General features: G+C 49.8%; 1 protein-coding gene across 4 annotated transcripts in view; it reads right to left on the reverse strand.

Moving 5' to 3' along the window:
• Positions 1–8,165, reverse strand: part of CUL2 (cullin 2) — a 267,865-nt gene extending 259,700 nt beyond the window's left edge. The window contains exon 1 of one of the 4 annotated variants that reach the window (XM_063922125.1): positions 7,909–8,165. The gene's annotated coding sequence lies outside the window, so the exon portion shown is untranslated. The other 3 variants (XM_063922123.1, XM_063922127.1, XM_063922126.1) reach the window with 3 other exon arrangements.
• Positions 8,166–19,639: the final 11,474 nt, after the last annotated feature.

Here is a 19,639-nt window from a genome sequence, read left to right on the forward strand (position 1 = left end):
CGCGTGACCTATGATATCACACCGCCACGTCTTCAAAGCATAGGTCACGGCAGAAGCATGACTGATCCTCTAAGAAGAGCCCGGGCCAACAGGTCACTCTGAAGGTGCAGGAAATGCTCTGGCTCCGCGGTACACCTTGCAACTGGTCGCAGCACACTAGGCACACTGGTTGAAAAAGCCTGCTTTAAGGGGTTGGGATGGGGCAGATTGTGAAGCACCTTTTCTCTATGGTTGTTACAACCATGATGTCATCTTAGTCTTTATTGTAACGGACTTCTACATGATGGAGCCTACTTGTTCATAACTGCAGTGTCTCGATGACCTCATGTATTCCATGTATTACACCAGTGGTGTCTGTAATTATCGCTGTCTTTAAAGCTTGCACCATTATTCTTTACAATAACTGTGTGACACTTGATGCTTCAATAAAAACTATTTTTTAATAAAAAAAAGAATCATCACTTTAAAAGATCATTAAAGCCTGAGATAACAATTTAGTGACAGTCTACAAAGGAATCTATACTGGAAGCAAAAGGATAGTAAACGTTAAAGTGCTAAAAACAGCCCCCACATCTGTAGCATCAAATTAGGCAAAGGGTAGAGCTAAAATGTATCAATGATATTATGCATTACCTAGAACAGGAAGCACTCCTGCAGGTGATGCAGTAGCTTACATACACTGACCACATATTGGCAAAGCACAAGCCACCTTCCTCATGGGTCAGGGAACATAAACACAGACTTCTACCCACTCCGGGATGCGGTCAACATCCCGCTGGACGGGATCCCGGCGGTCGAAATACCGACGCCGGAATCCCGACCGCCACAATCCCGACATATTCTCCCTAGGTGGGTGTCCACGACATCCATAGAGGGAGAATATAATAGTGTGCCGAGCGTAGCGAGGCACCATGCCCGCAGCGTGGCGAGCGAAGCGAGCCCACAAGGGGCTGCGCTCCGCTCGCCACCCCTGTCGGGATTGTGTGGTCGGGATTCCGGCGTCGGTATTTTGACCGCCGGGATCCCGTCCAGCGGGATTACGTACTGATCCCCCCACTCCAACTATTGCCACAGCTTTCTAATACCCTTTCACACTGAGCCTGTAACCCGGGATAATGCCAGGGCACCGAACCTGGGTCCTGGCTTGATGTCAAAGGGTCAACCCGAGTTCAGTGCCCCAGTAATTCAACCCTGGTCAAGACCAGGGTTATTCTAGTAACCGACCAAGATAAACGACCAAGATAAACGACCATGGTCACTTGACCCAGATTAGGTTTAAAAGCTGCTGGATGGCCGTTTATGGTCAGGCCCACCTCAAGGGAGTGACATGCAGGGCAGACATGGTGCAGTGTGAAGGCGACGACCCAGGAATAACCCGGGTGCAGTGAGAAAGGGGACTGAGCAGCTGTGACACGGCTTGAAACAGTGTTCACTTTACCCAGATTAGACCTGAGATTTAGGTGTGAAAGGGGCATTAAGCTTGGAAGCCCAAACATGTACAAAACAAAATTGCGTAAAGTAGAAGCACAGACAGTCATACCCACAAATCAACTGCTGACTCAGGATGTAGTAAAAACAAACAAAAAAACTTGATATAGAACATGATATTATAGGAGGTGCAATCACAGCTGCTGTCGCTCTGCTGCAAACAGCACGAACGCCACAGGCACCTCCCGAGGTGGCGAGCAGAAATCATCAAAAAGATTGTGGATTGGTGCGCTAACCAGGACTTTAGATGGGTTTGGCCAACACTGTGCTTTTGGGTATAACAAGTGAGATACTTAATGGGCGCACGATCGCAGTAACAATAGAATTGCTTAGTTGAGAGCACATTACTTATAACGCCTAAACAAATGTAAAAAATAGACTCTTCCCCCTAGGTGTGAAAAGAATTCATAGAGGGGTTATTCCACACCAACTCAACACAGGTTTCAGACTGACCATTTCAGATTGTGATGAAATTTGGTAGAAAACATTATGCCATGGGTGTAAAGAAAACCTCAAAATCTTAGGCTGATATGTTCAACGGTTTTGAAGTTATACGCCTTTAAAGCTGCAATGTTTTAATGAAAAATGTACTACAGGTAGAGTATCCCATATCCAAATATTCCGAAATACGGACTTTGAGTGAGATAGTGAAATCTTTGTTTTTTGATGGCTCAATGTACACAAACTGTTTAATACACAAAGTTATTAAAAATATTGTATTAAATGACCCTCAGGCTGTGTGTATAAGGTGTATATGAAACATAAATGAATTGTGTGAATGTAGACACTTTGTTTAATGCACAAAGTTATAAAAAATATTGGCTAAAATGACCTTCAGGCTGTGTGTATAAGGTGTGTATAAGGTATATATGTAACATAAATGTATTCTGTGCTTAGATTTTGGTCCCTTCACCATATCATCTCATTATGGTATGCAATTATTCCAAAATACGGAAAAATCCCATATCCAAAATACCTCTGGTCCCAAGCATTTTGGATAAGGGATACTCAACCTGTATTAACCTTTTTTTTAAATTGGGAGGGGGGGGGGGGGGGGGATTTCTTATGATATATAGCAACAGTATGTTCTCAAAAATTTTAAAAACAAAATTTTGATTTTCTCAAAAAGCCAATATAATATATATATATATATTTTTTTTTTTTTAGTTCATACTGTTAATAAATCTCAAAAGTTATATTGAAATCACAGGCTATAAAATCTTTAATTTTTGAGTGAATCATGAAAATTGTTTTAAAAAAAAATAAACAAATAATATTTTCCCAGTTACCTACATTAGAGGAATGCATGTTCCTCATAAGGTGCGTTTGGGGAAAGATTCTACAGACAGCGCCTGTAGATACTCAATTGAGTCCCGTTAATGTTCTGATCGCCCCACAGAGGTCGGGTTTAGCCATGTAAAGTGGCTAAATCCAACTAAAGTGCTGGGCCTGATTGCGAAAAGTGCCATTTGGGTGACCAAACAGGCAACTTTTCATGAATTGAAGCCCGCCACCCCCGGGGGGTAGGAGCTGAAATGCAGACACCAGCAGCCATCGTGTCTGAACGAATATACAATTGAATAGCTCAGTTTGGTCGCCATCTAGTGGCTGCCGGCATCTCAAGAATTGAATCTCGCCCATAGTATCTTAAAGCAGCATTACCATCTACTAAAAAATGATGCTATGGTGTCCTTCCCTCGAACTGGAGCCACAGGGGCTGTTCTGTGCAGACTTTTTCTAGATAGGAGAACAAAAGATTGCAGATTGCGACTTTCTCCCACTTATTTCTAAATCCCTTTACTGCTGATTAAAGCTGGTGCTTTTATTTACTTAGGTAGTACTGTATTACAGGACAGGTAGGACATGAAAGAACAGTTATGAAGTCTGGATTGGCATCACAGAAAATTAACCAAAGGGGTATTGCAACTTTACTCATTTGGAGAAATAATAATATATAGGATCAGCGCTCATGAGGTGAACAACTGTGAGGTGACCAGAAGCAACAGACCTAACCTTGGAGAAGGTTACGTTTAGGAGTATAATGAACTTCAAAGGCAGACCAAAAACAATCCTTGGGTGGCAAACTGTTACGGCATAGCATTAGCATGGCCAGGAGGAGGGTGTGACAAGCTCAACTTGTATATGGGAAATAGGACTAATCAACACAACAGATTTAAAGCTCCTTGAGAACAGGGCCATTTATAATCCTGTTCGGCCCACTAATAATCCTGGTCATTCTTGTATTATGCCTCTTGTAAATGATGTAGGGTGATTCTCCAGAAAGTGAACATAAAGCTTTTAATTTTTTCTTTTCTTTTCTTTTAAACTGGTCTGTTAAGAAACTGTACTTATATGAAAATTGAATTGCTAAGTAGAAATGCCTTACCTTATAACTTAAGAACCACTAAAATCTTGGTATTTTGGAGAAGTATGTAGTTTGAATTTTTGTAGTTGTCCCATGCATCACGGAGATTCGCCCTGTACTATGCTTTATTATTGTTCTGTGCCTTGCCTATTACATCTTGGAATTTCTACATTTACGCTTCTTGTAAGTTTTGGTGCTTGGGCATGTTGCAAACTTACTTTTTATGTATGATGCCCTCTTCCCACAATGTACAGCACTGCAGAATTTGTAGCACCTGAACACGATAATAGTAGTAATTTAAAACTAGTCTTGGGGCGGGGAGGGGGGGTTCATTTCACAGCAATGAGCTGCCTCACATTACTGCTCACATACAGTATCAACCATTTACCGTATTGCAGACATCCCAAGTTCTCCCATGCACTTCTATGAGAGGGCAAACTTGTGAGGCCAGTGAGTGCAGAGTGCTGTTCTATAACGGCACATTGTGTGTCCGTCGCTTTGGATTAAATTCCCCCTTAGAGAGTCCTGTGCCAAAAGAAGACTGTAACAATGGCTAGTAACAATACAGACTGTTACTGCAACCTATGAAATAAGATCATAACATGGGAGGCTGAAACAAGGAATGTGTTTACATAGGTCCACTGCATGGGGTCACAAGTGGGGTGCTTGCTGTAATCCAGCAGGTAGGTGAATATGTCACTATGTTAGAATACCAATAAAGATGAAACCACAAAGTTTAAATAGACATTTTGATAGTTTCATTTGGAGAGTCTGAACAGCTCTTTAGGGTGGTTGATGTTGACAAGATGTGCTAACTGCATGTGTTGAGGTTCATTAAGCATGCTTTGGGGGGTAACCAAATACCCGCGATAGTGCCGCAGGCGCAAAAAAACATCCCCCCATCCAATTAGGTCCCGTGAAAAACACCAATTTTTTGTGTGAAAATATATAGGTCACGCGAAAAGCTGCAGAACTATGTATTTTCGCTGCGTTTATCGCCGATTATGCTTCACGTGCCCGAGGTAGGCGAAGCATATTCCCCGATAAGTGCCGGCATCGGCAATAAGCTCCGGCTTCTCAGGGTTAATTGGACAGCCCCCTGCGAACCAATTAGCCGCAGTAAATTACTGTGGCTAATTAGATACCCATCTTAAGCTCCTGACTTGAGTCAATAAATAAAGCTTAAGCATTTCATACAGGTCCTGAACCAATCGCATTTAATTAACCCGGAACAACAAGATGCTGTAACGCCACCAACCAAGTGGCAAAAGAGCTTGTGGCGAGCGAAGCGAGCCATCAGGCCAAAAGCATGCCGAGTGCAGCGGGCCGCGAGCGGACTCACTGTCTGGATTCCGGCATATGGGATGCCGCTGTCGCTATGCGGACAGCCGGCATCCTGTCTGCCAGCATATTATACCGGATCCGGGAGGTGTACTAACAAATAAAAAAGAACATTTTATGTACAAAATTAAAATGTCAATAATACACAACCTTTGAGATATATTAATGGCAAGAGTAGCTTTGCTTGATCTTTAATGACAGCATGTAACAAAGCCATGCATAAACTATTCTTCCAGTTTAGTCTAAAATGTGCATGAAAGATCAGATGTTGTACTGTAAATACACTCCATGAAGTATGACAATCTATTTGCCTGGATGTATTTCTATATACCCAGAAAGAAAGCCAAAAAAAATGTATAATTTCAATTAAAACTTCTCTCATTAAAGACAGTTTAATAAAATCCTTAGGAATTTTTCACAACTGCCTATTCATCATACACATCTCACATCACGTGTTGAGTACACCTATAGTGCAAAGCATACATACAATGTACATTCTATATATCCTTTAGTGTATAGCAACAACTGCTGAGGGCATGTTAGATCACATACATATGCAATGCACACACACGAATACTACTACTACTAATAATACAGGTTGAGTATCCCATATCCAAATATTCCGAAATAAGGAATATTCCGAAATACGGACTTTTTTGAGTGAGACTGAGATAGTGAAACCTTTGTTTTTTGATGGCTCAATGTACACAAACTTTGTTTAATACTCAAAGTTATTAAAAATATTGTATTAAATGACATTCAGGCTGTGTGTATAAGGTGAATATGTAACATAAATGCATTCTGTGCTTAGACTTGGGTCCTATCACCATGATATCTCATTATGGTATGCAATTATTCCAAAATACGGAGAAATCCGATATCCAAAATTCCTCTGGTCCCAAGCATTTTGGATAAGGGATACTCAACCTGTACTACTACACAGGAAGCAATAGGATTTACATTGACTGTGTGAGTTAATACCATGTATGTCAGTGTCATGGCCTGGCCTCATCAAAACAGGAACTGCTATACATGATGATGTAATGGTACACTGTCCGTGTGAGTGCATTTCATGTATGTAAGTGCCATGTCCCCAGTAGTGGAGTTGCTGCTATATTCAAGAAGATATTATATAAACATTGCATTAATGTCCGTGACCTGACATGCCCTTATCAGTTCCTGCTATATACACACACAGGAGGATATAGGATGTTTATTGCATGTATGTAAGTGTCCTGGCATGTCCTCAGCAGGTACTGCTATATACAGGAGTATGTTGGAAATATATTCTCCTTTATTTAAATGGCACCATAAGGGTACCGTGGCACCTAACAAAGTTCATAAACAAACAAGCAAAACAAGAAGACAGCGACTTACAGTACAAGCACTGGCATTTCTATAATGGGTGTAGTGGGTGTAGTGTGTGCAGTGTACACGGGCCCCTGAGTACAGAGGGGGCACCCACCACACCCATTTTAAAAATACTCACCCCTCCGAAGTCCAGCGCCGGCATCCACAGCGCTATTAGAACTCAGCTGCCATTTTCAGAGATCTGCGCATGCGCAGTAGAGAGCTCTCAGGGAAAATGGCCACCGCGCCATTTTCCCCAGAGATCTGCGCATGCGCAGTAGAGTCTGAGCCCTCCAGTGCTCAGACTCTACAGTGCTCCGGCCAGAGAGGAGGGGGCCCGAACGGAGGAGGCTGAACACGGGCCTCCTCCTCTCTTAAAACGCCCCTGAGTACAAGATAATGTAGGATAAATACATGGTACTGTATATAAACATTGCAGCATTGGAGGACATGTACGGCAGCCCCCCAAGCCCCCTTCCCCTCCCCGGCTAAGGACATGCCACACACTCACTTGCATATTCTTCTGTTTATAGCAGTACCTGTTGAGGATATGGCAGGATATTTACATACATGCAATTCACATCCTATATTATTGTGTGTATGGAAGCACTTGCTGGAGACATGACAGGACACTTACAGTACATACATTTAATGCAGTCATAAATGCAATGTACAACCTACAGTATACCCCTCTGTGTGTAGCAGCAACTGCTGGGGGCACATTACATACATACACACACATCATACACTCACAGCTCTGCTGTTAATGGCAGGACACTTACATGTAATACAGCCACACAGAGACTCATAAATATGGCAGCACCTACTGGGAAAATGACAGGATACGTACACACATGCCATGTACATACACACTGTAGCCCCCTGTGTAAGTGGCAGCACCGGCTATGGACAGGACACACACATGTAATGCAGTCACGTGTGTGTGTGTGTGTGTGTGTGTGTGTGTGTGTGTGTGTGTCAGCCCCCGGTGGGCACATGACAGGACACTTACGAGCCAGACTCCAGTCCATGGTTGTCTGTCAGCCGCTCGGGTCACATACATAGGGCTAAAGGAACTTCCCTGCAGCCTCTGACCCAGTAAGGGCCTGGCAGCCGGGGCCGGACTGTGGGCGCTGGCTGCCAGAGGCCTACACATGTGTGCTGAGCATGGGGCAGTGAGTAGGTGCCGGTTCCCCCGGGGAGCACACTGGGAGGTGTCTCCGGCCACAGTGCCTTGCGGAGGGCAGACCCGGAGCCCGGGATGGGGGAGAGTGGGAGGCCGGTACCTGTCAGACGCGGCGCTGGGGAGCTCTCTGCGGGGGATCATCAGCTGTCACCGCCACCGCTCACTCCGCTGCCATTACCTGTGATGCCGGAACCCAGCATCCGCTCCGCCCGCGGGGGGGGGAGACCGGGCAACCTACACGCGGGCCGCCACCCGTTCGATCCGTCTCCTTCCCCGCCCGAGACGCCGGCCGCTACCGGGTCACTATGCTCGGCGAGTAACGAGGCAGGAGCTGGGCTGGGAGGCGGGATAGGCGGAGAGACAGCGGATATCCTGCTGGACATCCCCCCGTCACTGACATGGACTGATCCGCAGTACGGTATCCCCCGAGGCTCACACTTCCTCAGCTCCTGCCCCGGTGACAGGCAGGAAAGTTGTTCCCAGTGCGATCAGTGGCACAGCACCCTCCCCGCACACACTCACAGCACTGACAGTACATGATCTCTATCAGTGTGACTGCCCGAATGGGATTTCTCAAAGTAAATGAATGATTTCGAAGGCTTTTATTTCCCAAAAATAAGATGGTGGATTTTTATGGTCAATGTTATTTCTTACAGTAACTGAGTTAGAGGATCTAAAGTAGCCCCAAAGCCATTAATAAATATATGTCGTATGAAGGATAAATGCAAAATAATTATTTCCTCCCCCTCCTATTACACATTACACATCTGACAAGAAAGCAAGCTGAAACGACAAAGCCTAGCATGTCAGTTATGCTTCTTTTGACATAACTGCCCTTTTTTATCCTAAATCAGAGCCTCCTCTGAAGGACAGACCAAGCAGTTGGACACATTTGGAGGCATTGCAATTTATCATGGTAATAATAAATTATATATTGCCAAAATGTATTAAAAACAACACATCCAGGGGCTGCGATAGGAGCACGTCCCTGCGATGTGTATAAGTAAAGTGGGCTAATGTGATCACTTTACTTCCTCACTGGATCATGCATGTGTGAGCAGCCATTGGATTATTCTCCAGATAAACTGCGTAAAGAAGTTCATAGGCTACAATGGCTAATAAACTAATGGGGCCAAGCACCAGAAAGCTTTGTACTCTGGAGCTTGGTAAACAGTCCCCAATAAATATATATTTAATACTAGCTGAAGTACCCTGCATTGTCCGGGTTTAAATCTTCAAGTTATTAAGTTATCAATGAGTTGAATGTAACTGTCAACTTTTTAGAAATAATTAGCAGTTTTTCCAACACACCCATGAGGTGGCTGTCCAGTGTTTTTTAGGTTTTCTTTAAGTTTTCACTTTTACGTTGCAAGATGGGTGTGGCCGGAGAGACCCCCAGCCACGAGGCAAATGGCCGCCTCGGCACTGAAGGGGTTAATCCCTAGTGCCCGGCGCCATTTGCTAAAGACAATGGGCGCTTGGCGCCAGATTTAAAAATGTATGTTGGGCGCTAGGCGCCGTGATGTATTAATGTATGAAAATGTATTTTAATATGTGCCGTGGTCCCGGACCCCTCCGGAGACCCCGGCAGGGAGGACAGCCCCCGGCGCGCTCAGCAGAGTGTGCACGCCGGGGGAGAGGAGGCAGCCGCTGACCGCCGGAGTCCGGGAGCTCCGCTCCCGGCAGCGGTCAGTGTAGCCCCGGGCGCACTGGAGTGTGCGCGCCGGGGAGAAGGGTGAGCGCTGCGGCTGGGAGCTCGGCTCCCGCTGCAGTGCTCTATGTGAGAGCCGCCGCTGGGGGCCGGGAGCTCTGCTCCCAGCGCCTCAGCACAGCACGGGTGGCCAGCCACAGCAGCCGGGACGGACGTCCCGGGCTGCTAGCCGGCGAGGGGGGTGCGCTGCAGCCCGGCTCCCCGCCGGACGCTGCAGCGAGGCCACCAGTCAGGCGCCGCTCAGGGGGGACCGGGCTAGCCGGCTCCCTAGCGGCGTGGGCACATTAGGCGGCCAAGCAAGATGATGAGCGCTGGGGTCCGGGAGCTACGCTCCCGGCGCCCCAGCACCACAACAAGCCAGGGTCACGGCGGCCGGGACAAGTGTCCCGGTCCGCCGGACTTCGGTACAGGGGGGTGCGCCGCTGCGTGCGGCGAGGCCACTGATTAGTGCCACCCTGGGGGGACAGGGAGAGCCAGCTCCCTGGAACCCCAGAGGCAGAAAAGCAGGCTGGAGGATGGGGGAAGCCAGCCCCATACCTCCAGCACACAGAGAGCCCTCGCAGCCAGGCTGCAGGGCTAGGGAAGGCACTGCAGTGCCTGAGTAGGTAGAGTCTGTGCAGGGCACAGGCTCAGTGTATATTTACAGGGAATGTACAGTGTGATTTAAAAATGTAAGGTATTTAAAGAGAAATTGCACTTACTTGATTGTGTGGGGAATCCATAGCTGTGCAGGCTGATGGATTCTCCCAGACCTTTTCCCTAAAAACGGAATGCTTTCCCATCCAGCCTCACAGTTCCAATAGGGACAGGAAGAAAGAGAAGCAGCTTAGCTATAGAACAAGCTGAGGGGTTTCTTGGAGCTCCATGGAGATCAGCCGTAGTGGACCAGAGACCTGGACCGGGGAGCCAGGCTGCCCAGCTCTGGAGCCCAAATCCAGGCTGCAGGCAGTGAGAGGGGTCCCGGGCAGGTTTCTGGGAGTCAGTTTAGGAGGGAAAAACTTCCCCCCAGCCAGACTGAACGGCACCGTGGGAGTAGCCTGCTCTCCCAGATGGGAGAGACAAAGGAGACCGGCCACTCCCCACTGTCCATTGGGGACAAGGTTAGGTGTGCATGAGTCCAGAGCATGCACAGCTCATGGGTAAACATTGATTGGTTGTACACCACAGGGCGGGCTTACCCCCTGTGGTAGAGGGTCTTGGAGAGGGATAAAAGGAGGGCAGTTGGCCCATAGGATTGTGTATTGTAACATCTTCTTCTGCTGAAAAGATCTTGATTGTATGCCGTTGCCCCTAGCAATAGGGAGGAGCCTTTTTAAAGGTTATTTGAGCAATAAACACCTTTGCCTCAAGAAGACTGCTTCATCTTGTGACCAACAGGGTTAGGCCAAACCTAGCCCCGTTCTCCGGCTGTCCAGGGAAGCACCTGACGTCTCCAAGCTCCGCCTTCCGCCAGCTACCGGTAGAGGCCTAGCAAGTGGCTAGTGGGGATTCGTCGACACCACACAGGTGTGGTAAAGCAGTGCGTCGGCACATACAGAGCAGAACCGTGGTTCCAAACGCCACGGCAGGTTAGGAGTTTGGTGGTGGCAGCGAGAACCCGCCCACAGCGCAGTGGGTGGAGTCAGTAACAGGCGGTTACTGACGGTAAGCGGGAATCCCCTATGTGGTCAGGCCTCGTGCGGCTTGACCTTCCATTCTGTGCGCAGTCAACGGGACGCGGAAGCTGCGAGTGCTTCCGTACGGTATCGTCCTGTCACAGAAATTGGTGGCATAGTGGTGGGATAATCCCAGGCGGCTTTTCATCACCTGATTGGAGAAGCCGAGTTACTCAGGAGAAGAGTAACTGCAGCGCAGGAGAACGCACAAGATGGCGGAATTCAGCGGAATGTCCAAGGAGGATCTGGAGATCGTATGCCAGGGGAAGGGTGTGGATATCCCTTCCAACGCGTCCAGAAGCGTCATGAAGGCGGCGCTCAGGAGCGTGGAGGAGTCTCATCGGGCGGAGGTGGAAAGCACTGACGGCGTCAGCATCGCAGAGGACGGCCCAACAGTGGACCTTCGTAAGGAACCGGTGAGATCCACAAGCCCCGCCCCCTTTCACAGCAGCCATGTTTCCCAGCAATCCCTAGCAGGGCCAGGATCCCAACGTCCCAGGGGGGGCGGCCCGGATACCCTAGCAGATCGGCTAGCGGAATTGGGGGAAAGGGCAACGGAGCAAGAACGCATGCTTGTCATTCGGATGTGGCATGCGGAGCGGGCATCACAGGCCGTGGTACCCCGGGAGCCGTTGTCAGCTGTTGTACACAGATCAGGACGAATTCAGTTTGCCAAGTTTGCAGACAGTGATGGGGACATTGATGGACATTTGCAAGTTTTTGAAAGGACTTGCAAACTACACGATCTACCCAAGTCAGAGTGGGTGAGACACCTTGTGCCCACTCTGCATGGAGAGGCCTTGGAGGCCTATCGAGGAGTGGCGACGGAGGACTGTGGGAACTACGACGAAGTCGCGAAGGGCCTCCTCCAGCGATTCTTCATCACTCCCGAGTCTTACAGGAAGAAATTCAGAGACTTGCCCAAGAATCCTAGCAGCACCCATGAGCAGTTCGCCACCCAGCTGCGGCAGTACGTGGTGAAGTGGGTGAAGGATTCGGAAGCCACTACATGGGACGCACTGATCGACCTGATCTGCAGGGAGCAGTTCTACCGCCGGTGCGCCCAAGAAGTGAAGGAGTGGGTGCTAGATCGGGAGCCACCCAGCTTAAAGATGGCTGCCCAATTAGCCGACAAGTATGTGGCAATTCGGCCACGGGGGCAGAAGCGCCCCGCCAGCAGCCAGCTCCAACAGACTGTACCACCAAGGGGACCACCCTCTTCAGCTCATCACCCCCAAAGACAAGCATCTTCCAACCCGGGTGCTCTTGGCCAGCAACCGCACCGCAGCGTCCCTGCAACTGATCAGAGATCATCGGTGCCACGACTGGAGAAGAAGTGCTACGGCTGTGGGAAAATCGGACATCTGAGGATGAACTGTCCTGCATCCCAAGCACCCCAGACTCGTGTCCCAAATCCGAGTGCTGGAGCCCGGCTCGCTTGTTTGACGAGAGGAGATGAGCCTACAGAGACTGTTCCCCCTCCAGTCAGTCCGATGGAGTGTGGCGAGAGACAGGTGCACTCTGCGGAGAGAGTCACCTGCATGGCCAAACAGCCCCTACACAACATGTGGAGGCACCTGCAGCCAGTCCACGTGGGACCCCTGCAGGGAGAAGGCCTAAGAGACTCTGGGGCCTCAATCACTGTGGTGAGCCCCCACCTTATAGATCCTGCTGCCGTATTGCAGGGTCGCACTGCCACGGTCACCCTGGCAGAAGGAACAGAAAAAGCGGTTCCCATGGCAAGAGTCTACCTGGACTGGGGAGCTGGACCAGAGTTGCGAGAAGTTGCCGTCATGGATGGTCTCCCAACTGATGTGGTCCTAGGAAATGATCTGGGTGGTGGGATCGTCACTATGTTTGTTGGCGCCATTCCCCGGAGTCAAGTTCCAAAACCACCGTTGACATCAGCTACTCCAGCACAGCCCAGCCCAGAGGAAAAGACAACAGCTGCTAGACAACTGCCAGCACAGCCAACCACAGCATCAACCAGCCCAGAGGAAAAGATTACAGCGGCTAGATCAGTACATCGACCCCGCATGCCTTTTGCCTCTGGTATGCCCACGTCCCCTAGCAACGCAGAGGATGTCGGTTCCAGCTCGTTTGATCCTGTGGGGGTGCCCAATGATGTTCCTGACCCAAGTGGTTTGCCAACTCCGGCGGTGAGTATGAGAAACCACATTGACTTTTCCATGACTGACCCTAGTAGTCCCCACCTAGATCCCCCTGTAGAGTGTCCCAATTTAGGAGAGATTGAGGGCCACAGGCAGGAGTTTAGGGAGGCTCAACTCTCTGACCCATCCCCGAAAGGCATGAGGCGCCACTCTGGCAGCGGCCTTGACAGGGTTGGGGCGGGGAGGTTGACCTGGCGGGAAGGGTTAAGGTACAGGGTAGCCAGGAAAGTGGGAGGGGATAGACCAGATAGGGAATGTGTCCAACTGGTCCCCTCAGGGAACGTTCCTGCGCAACCAGTGTCGGTTGCCAGCGAAACCCCTTTGGACAGCAACCCGGAGACAGACCGTACCCTGAAGTGCCTGACACAGAGCTTACCCTGGTCTGGAATGTCGGATGACGCCCAGACCAACTGTAAGGCTGGTGCCATGCGTTGGCAGCCGGGGCACTCCAGCGTTTGTGTTGTCTCTGGGCCTCTGCCCATAGGAGAACCCTCGCAGCAAGTTGCTGTGGACATAGCAGGTCCCCTGCCTGTGTGCAGTAGATCGGGGAAGACACGCAGCCTCCCTGTAGTGGATGCCACACAGGATCCAGAGGCTGGTGGTCTGGCCGCCATCCCTGTGGCACAGGTAGCGGACGAGGAGGAAGGAGTAGGCCCAGGTGACAGGGTAGGTTTCCCGAGTCATAGGTCGACGGAGGAGGATTGGAGGGCAGGTCTGACAGTTAGGGCAGACAGTTGCCAGATAGTTATGACAGAGGTGCAGTGCCTGGGGCACCATGTGGGAGGAGACAGGGGTAGGCCCAACCCAGAGGGGGTGGAGGCAACCAGAGGCTGTCCCCGACCCACATCACCCAGACCGGTACTGACCTTAGAACCTGTAAGGCCCTACGGACATGTTGTCATTGACTTTAGTCCTGTAGCGAACCCCTTGACAGAGATGGCTAGGAAGGGCATTCCCAAGTCAGTGGACTTTGCACCCGCTTGCGAGTTGGCATTCCAGTCATTGAAGAAGGCTCGGGTACCCGCTCCCGTGCTGATGGCGCACATTCTTGACCAGGACTGTGTGTTACGAACTATTGCGCCACTGCACGGACTGGGAGCAGTACCGAGCCAGAAAGAGCCATATGGGCAGGAGCACCCTGTGGCCTGGTTGAGCAGTATACTGCTATTGTGGGAGGTGGGGTATGCCACAGTTGGGACACCGTGGGTGGCACTTGTTTGTAACCGGCCCCCCACCGTGGTGACTTACCACCTACCTGTTAGGTGGCTGCAACCGACCTTGGGGGAATTGGACAGACTTTTGTGGTGGAGCCTTGAACTTGGACTTCAGGTGGACTATTTGAACATTGTGCACCCACGAAGAGAGGCCCACTACACTATGGATGAACTGTCTAGGCCAGAGCCTACACCCCCCAGGTAGCGTCCCCTTCACCCCAACAGACTGCGGGACCAGGACCCAAATCGTTGGGACATGGGTCCCTGGTTGACCCGCTTGAATGGGGGGGGAGGAGTGTGGCCGGAGAGACCCCCAGCCACGAGGCAAATGGCCGCCTCGGCACTGAAGGGGTTAATCCCTAGTGCCCGGCGCCATTTGCTAAAGACAATGGGCGCTTGGCGCCAGATTTAAAAATGTATGTTGGGCGCTAGGCGCCGTGATGTATTAATGTATGAAAATGTATTTTAATATGTGCCGTGGTCCCGGACCCCTCCGGAGACCCCGGCAGGGAGGACAGCCCCCGGCGCGCTCAGCAGAGTGTGCACGCCGGGGGAGAGGAGGCAGCCGCTGACCGCCGGAGTCCGGGAGCTCCGCTCCCGGCAGCGGTCAGTGTAGCCCCGGGCGCACTGGAGTGTGCGCGCCGGGGAGAAGGGTGAGCGCTGCGGCTGGGAGCTCGGCTCCCGCTGCAGTGCTCTATGTGAGAGCCGCCGCTGGGGGCCGGGAGCTCTGCTCCCAGCGCCTCAGCACAGCACGGGTGGCCAGCCACAGCAGCCGGGACGGACGTCCCGGGCTGCTAGCCGGCGAGGGGGGTGCGCTGCAGCCCGGCTCCCCGCCGGACGCTGCAGCGAGGCCACCAGTCAGGCGCCGCTCAGGGGGGACCGGGCTAGCCGGCTCCCTAGCGGCGTGGGCACATTAGGCGGCCAAGCAAGATGATGAGCGCTGGGGTCCGGGAGCTACGCTCCCGGCGCCCCAGCACCACAACAAGCCAGGGTCACGGCGGCCGGGACAAGTGTCCCGGTCCGCCGGACTTCGGTACAGGGGGGTGCGCCGCTGCGTGCGGCGAGGCCACTGATTAGTGCCACCCTGGGGGGACAGGGAGAGCCAGCTCCCTGGAACCCCAGAGGCAGAAAAGCAGGCTGGAGGATGGGGGAAGCCAGCCCCATACCTCCAGCACACAGAGAGCCCTCGCAGCCAGGCTGCAGGGCTAGGGAAGGCACTGCAGTGCCTGAGTAGGTAGAGTCTGTGCAGGGCACAGGCTCAGTGTATATTTACAGGGAATGTACAGTGTGATTTAAAAATGTAAGGTATTTAAAGAGAAATTGCACTTACTTGATTGTGTGGGGAATCCATAGCTGTGCAGGCTGATGGATTCTCCCAGACCTTTTCCCTAAAAACGGAATGCTTTCCCATCCAGCCTCACAGTTCCAATAGGGACAGGAAGAAAGAGAAGCAGCTTAGCTATAGAACAAGCTGAGGGGTTTCTTGGAGCTCCATGGAGATCAGCCGTAGTGGACCAGAGACCTGGACCGGGGAGCCAGGCTGCCCAGCTCTGGAGCCCAAATCCAGGCTGCAGGCAGTGAGAGGGGTCCCGGGCAGGTTTCTGGGAGTCAGTTTAGGAGGGAAAAACTTCCCCCCAGCCAGACTGAACGGCACCGTGGGAGTAGCCTGCTCTCCCAGATGGGAGAGACAAAGGAGACCGGCCACTCCCCACTGTCCATTGGGGACAAGGTTAGGTGTGCATGAGTCCAGAGCATGCACAGCTCATGGGTAAACATTGATTGGTTGTACACCACAGGGCGGGCTTACCCCCTGTGGTAGAGGGTCTTGGAGAGGGATAAAAGGAGGGCAGTTGGCCCATAGGATTGTGTATTGTAACATCTTCTTCTGCTGAAAAGATCTTGATTGTATGCCGTTGCCCCTAGCAATAGGGAGGAGCCTTTTTAAAGGTTATTTGAGCAATAAACACCTTTGCCTCAAGAAGACTGCTTCATCTTGTGACCAACAGGGTTAGGCCAAACCTAGCCCCGTTCTCCGGCTGTCCAGGGAAGCACCTGACGTCTCCAAGCTCCGCCTTCCGCCAGCTACCGGTAGAGGCCTAGCAAGTGGCTAGTGGGGATTCGTCGACACCACACAGGTGTGGTAAAGCAGTGCGTCGGCACATACAGAGCAGAACCGTGGTTCCAAACGCCACGGCAGGTTAGGAGTTTGGTGGTGGCAGCGAGAACCCGCCCACAGCGCAGTGGGTGGAGTCAGTAACAGGCGGTTACTGACGGTAAGCGGGAATCCCCTATGTGGTCAGGCCTCGTGCGGCTTGACCTTCCATTCTGTGCGCAGTCAACGGGACGCGGAAGCTGCGAGTGCTTCCGTACGGTATCGTCCTGTCACAATGGGTAAAAAGTTTTCCTTCTGCTATCAATGTTGCTATTCCAAGGCTTTTGGGTACACAATATATTTTGTCTTTCCACCTCCATTTCTGTGAGAACAGGCTCCCTGGGTCAAAGTTCTGACCAGCGTACACCAATGGGAGGTCCGACCAGGATCTCAATCCCCTAGTATGTCTTCTGGGATCCAATGTTACCACTCTGTAAAGTATTTTTCATCCAAATCCATTCAGTGGAAGGCTCAAAACAGGCTCCGCCATGGGTCAAAGTTCTGCCCAGCATACACCAACGGGAGGTCCGACTGGTACTCTAAACCCCCTAAAACTTGGTCAGGATACAACTTGTTAGATTCAAATATATTTCTAATAAATATTTAAAATGCCAGCGTTAATATAGGTTGCGGACGCAAGGCACATCTTATTACCATATATGATAAAAGTGCGTTGTACGTCGTAAACACTACATCCCTTAAGAGAAAACAAGCACTCGCACACATTGTCTGAGTTCCACCGCTCAGTGATGTATATATTTGATATTAAAAGGATATGTATACAATATATCACATTTACAGTATATATCATTCAGTTCTAATGTTACAATTACACAAAAAGCAGATGGTTACAAAAGAATCCATACAGTTACATCCAGCATACAATTACCATTTCCCTCAATGCACACTTTTCTCCATCTTTGGATCTGCCTCAACAGCAGCTACACAGAACAGCAAAAAACAGTATCTCGAACAGCAACCAGCAAACAGAACTTCTTGTGACTGGAATCACCTATACACTGTGTATATTGGGGAAGTACATGTCTTCTGTTATTGGTCCAGGGGAGGGAACTTTCTCATTCATGATGTGTCATTGGTCAGTTCATATGCAAGCAACTCCAGCCTTGGAAATGCAAGAATATCTTTTGTTCCCATAGAAAATTGTGGCTTCATATTCCTACATTTAATCATAACTAATTGTTGCAATGAGCTACAACTTAATCACAGGTATCAAACCAACACACTTATTCCTCTGATTATTTTGACACCAAGCATGACATGTTTATCTTGTTCCGTTCCATTAATACATATACATGATGTTATACTCCATTATATAATTTAAAACATTATAATGTCTAGTGCTTGATATGTTTAATTTATGTGTGGTATGAAACATGTGTTGAATATATATTTGTGGCATGTCTGTGTGAGTGCGTATGCTACCATATATCGCTGTGCACGCTGCGTATATTTGCACGCACAGTGACTCATCCGTGTGGAGTTTGTATGTTTTCGGTATGTAATATTTTTGACTTCGACAAACTGGACCACCTCACTTTGGTTTTATCTCAATCAGTGCAGGGGTGTCCGAATGCATAGCCGGACATAAGATATAAAAAAGTCATTTGTATGATGGCGTATCTATAACGAGTGCAGTGTGTGCAGTGCACACAGGCCCCTGGGTCCAGAGGGACCCCACACTGCACACCCTGCACCCGTTTATTCTATACTTACTTCTCTGGAATCCAGTGTTGGCAGCAGCAGCACTGCAATATCACATTGAAAATAAGCCCCACGGCCATTTTCCTGGCGTTTTGCACATGTGCAATAGGGAAATCAACGGGAAAAAGGGCGTCACACCATTTTCACAGAGACCTGCGCTGATCAGAGCATGATCAGTGCTGCATCAAGAGGGGAGGGGGCCCAGATGGAGACTGCACCCACGCCCCTTCCTCTCATGATACGCCCTGCATTTGGCCCTATACATGATTTTCTCTCTCCACCCTTTTCAATACACGGTCAAGTCACATTATTATGACCATCAGCTAATAGCCAGAGGACAGCAGCTAGTGAGGCTGAACTGTCATTTTAGAAACACAACTGGTAGCCCCCAGGTTCATTTTGACAGTGAGCTGCTCCATTGTAGCATCTCGGTCGGCCCTCACACACCTTCGTAGCCGGAGTTCAGCTCTTACGTCAATGGCTCCGCAGTGTCTACGTCGGTTATTCGCAATGGTGCCATTTGTACATTCGTGATACACCTCCACCACAGCAGCACGCTAACAGTTCACAAACTGCGCTGTTTCAGAAATACTGCCACCCATGGCCCGAAAGCCCATAATCATCCCTTTTTGCAACTCGGAAAAATCGCCGTTTTACCTATGACAGCAACGAGTATGTGTGCAGATGGCCTATCACACACCTTATATACCCACCAAGCCAGCACACAACACGTGGCATATTTTATAGGCTACTCACTGCAGACATCAAATGTAGGAAGTGCTAATAATAATAATAATGTGACTCGACCATGTGTAAATGGCACAAATTTGCTTGCTCTCACCACTAATTTTCATCCCCGTCATTGAACTCCTAGCCAACACAGTTCTACCAAATATAGGGGGAAATGTATGATCCTCTGTTATGGGGAAGCGATATCAGCGCATGTTATCCTAGGGCGCAGCATCGGATCCCCTGTACACCATCGGCCGGCTGCGTGACACATGGCCTCACAACTACCCCAAAACTGAGGTGACACGCCTCTATTTTGAGAAATGAAGGCCATTGCTGCCCCCTCCCGCCCCCAAACAGCAGTAATCACTGATAGTCTAAAGCTGTAGTGCGTCCAATGACACAGGACCCAAACTGCACATAGGGGGTTATTTAGGTTTGTTAGCAAACCAAAAAAGTTAGCAATTGGGCAAAACCATGCTGCACTGCAGGTGTGGCAGATATAACATGTGCAGAGAGAGTTAGATTTGGGTGGGTTATATTGTTTCTGTGCAT

This window comes from Pseudophryne corroboree, chromosome 5 (assembly GCF_028390025.1).
Source record: "Pseudophryne corroboree isolate aPseCor3 chromosome 5, aPseCor3.hap2, whole genome shotgun sequence".
NCBI lineage: Eukaryota > Metazoa > Chordata > Amphibia > Anura > Myobatrachidae > Pseudophryne > Pseudophryne corroboree.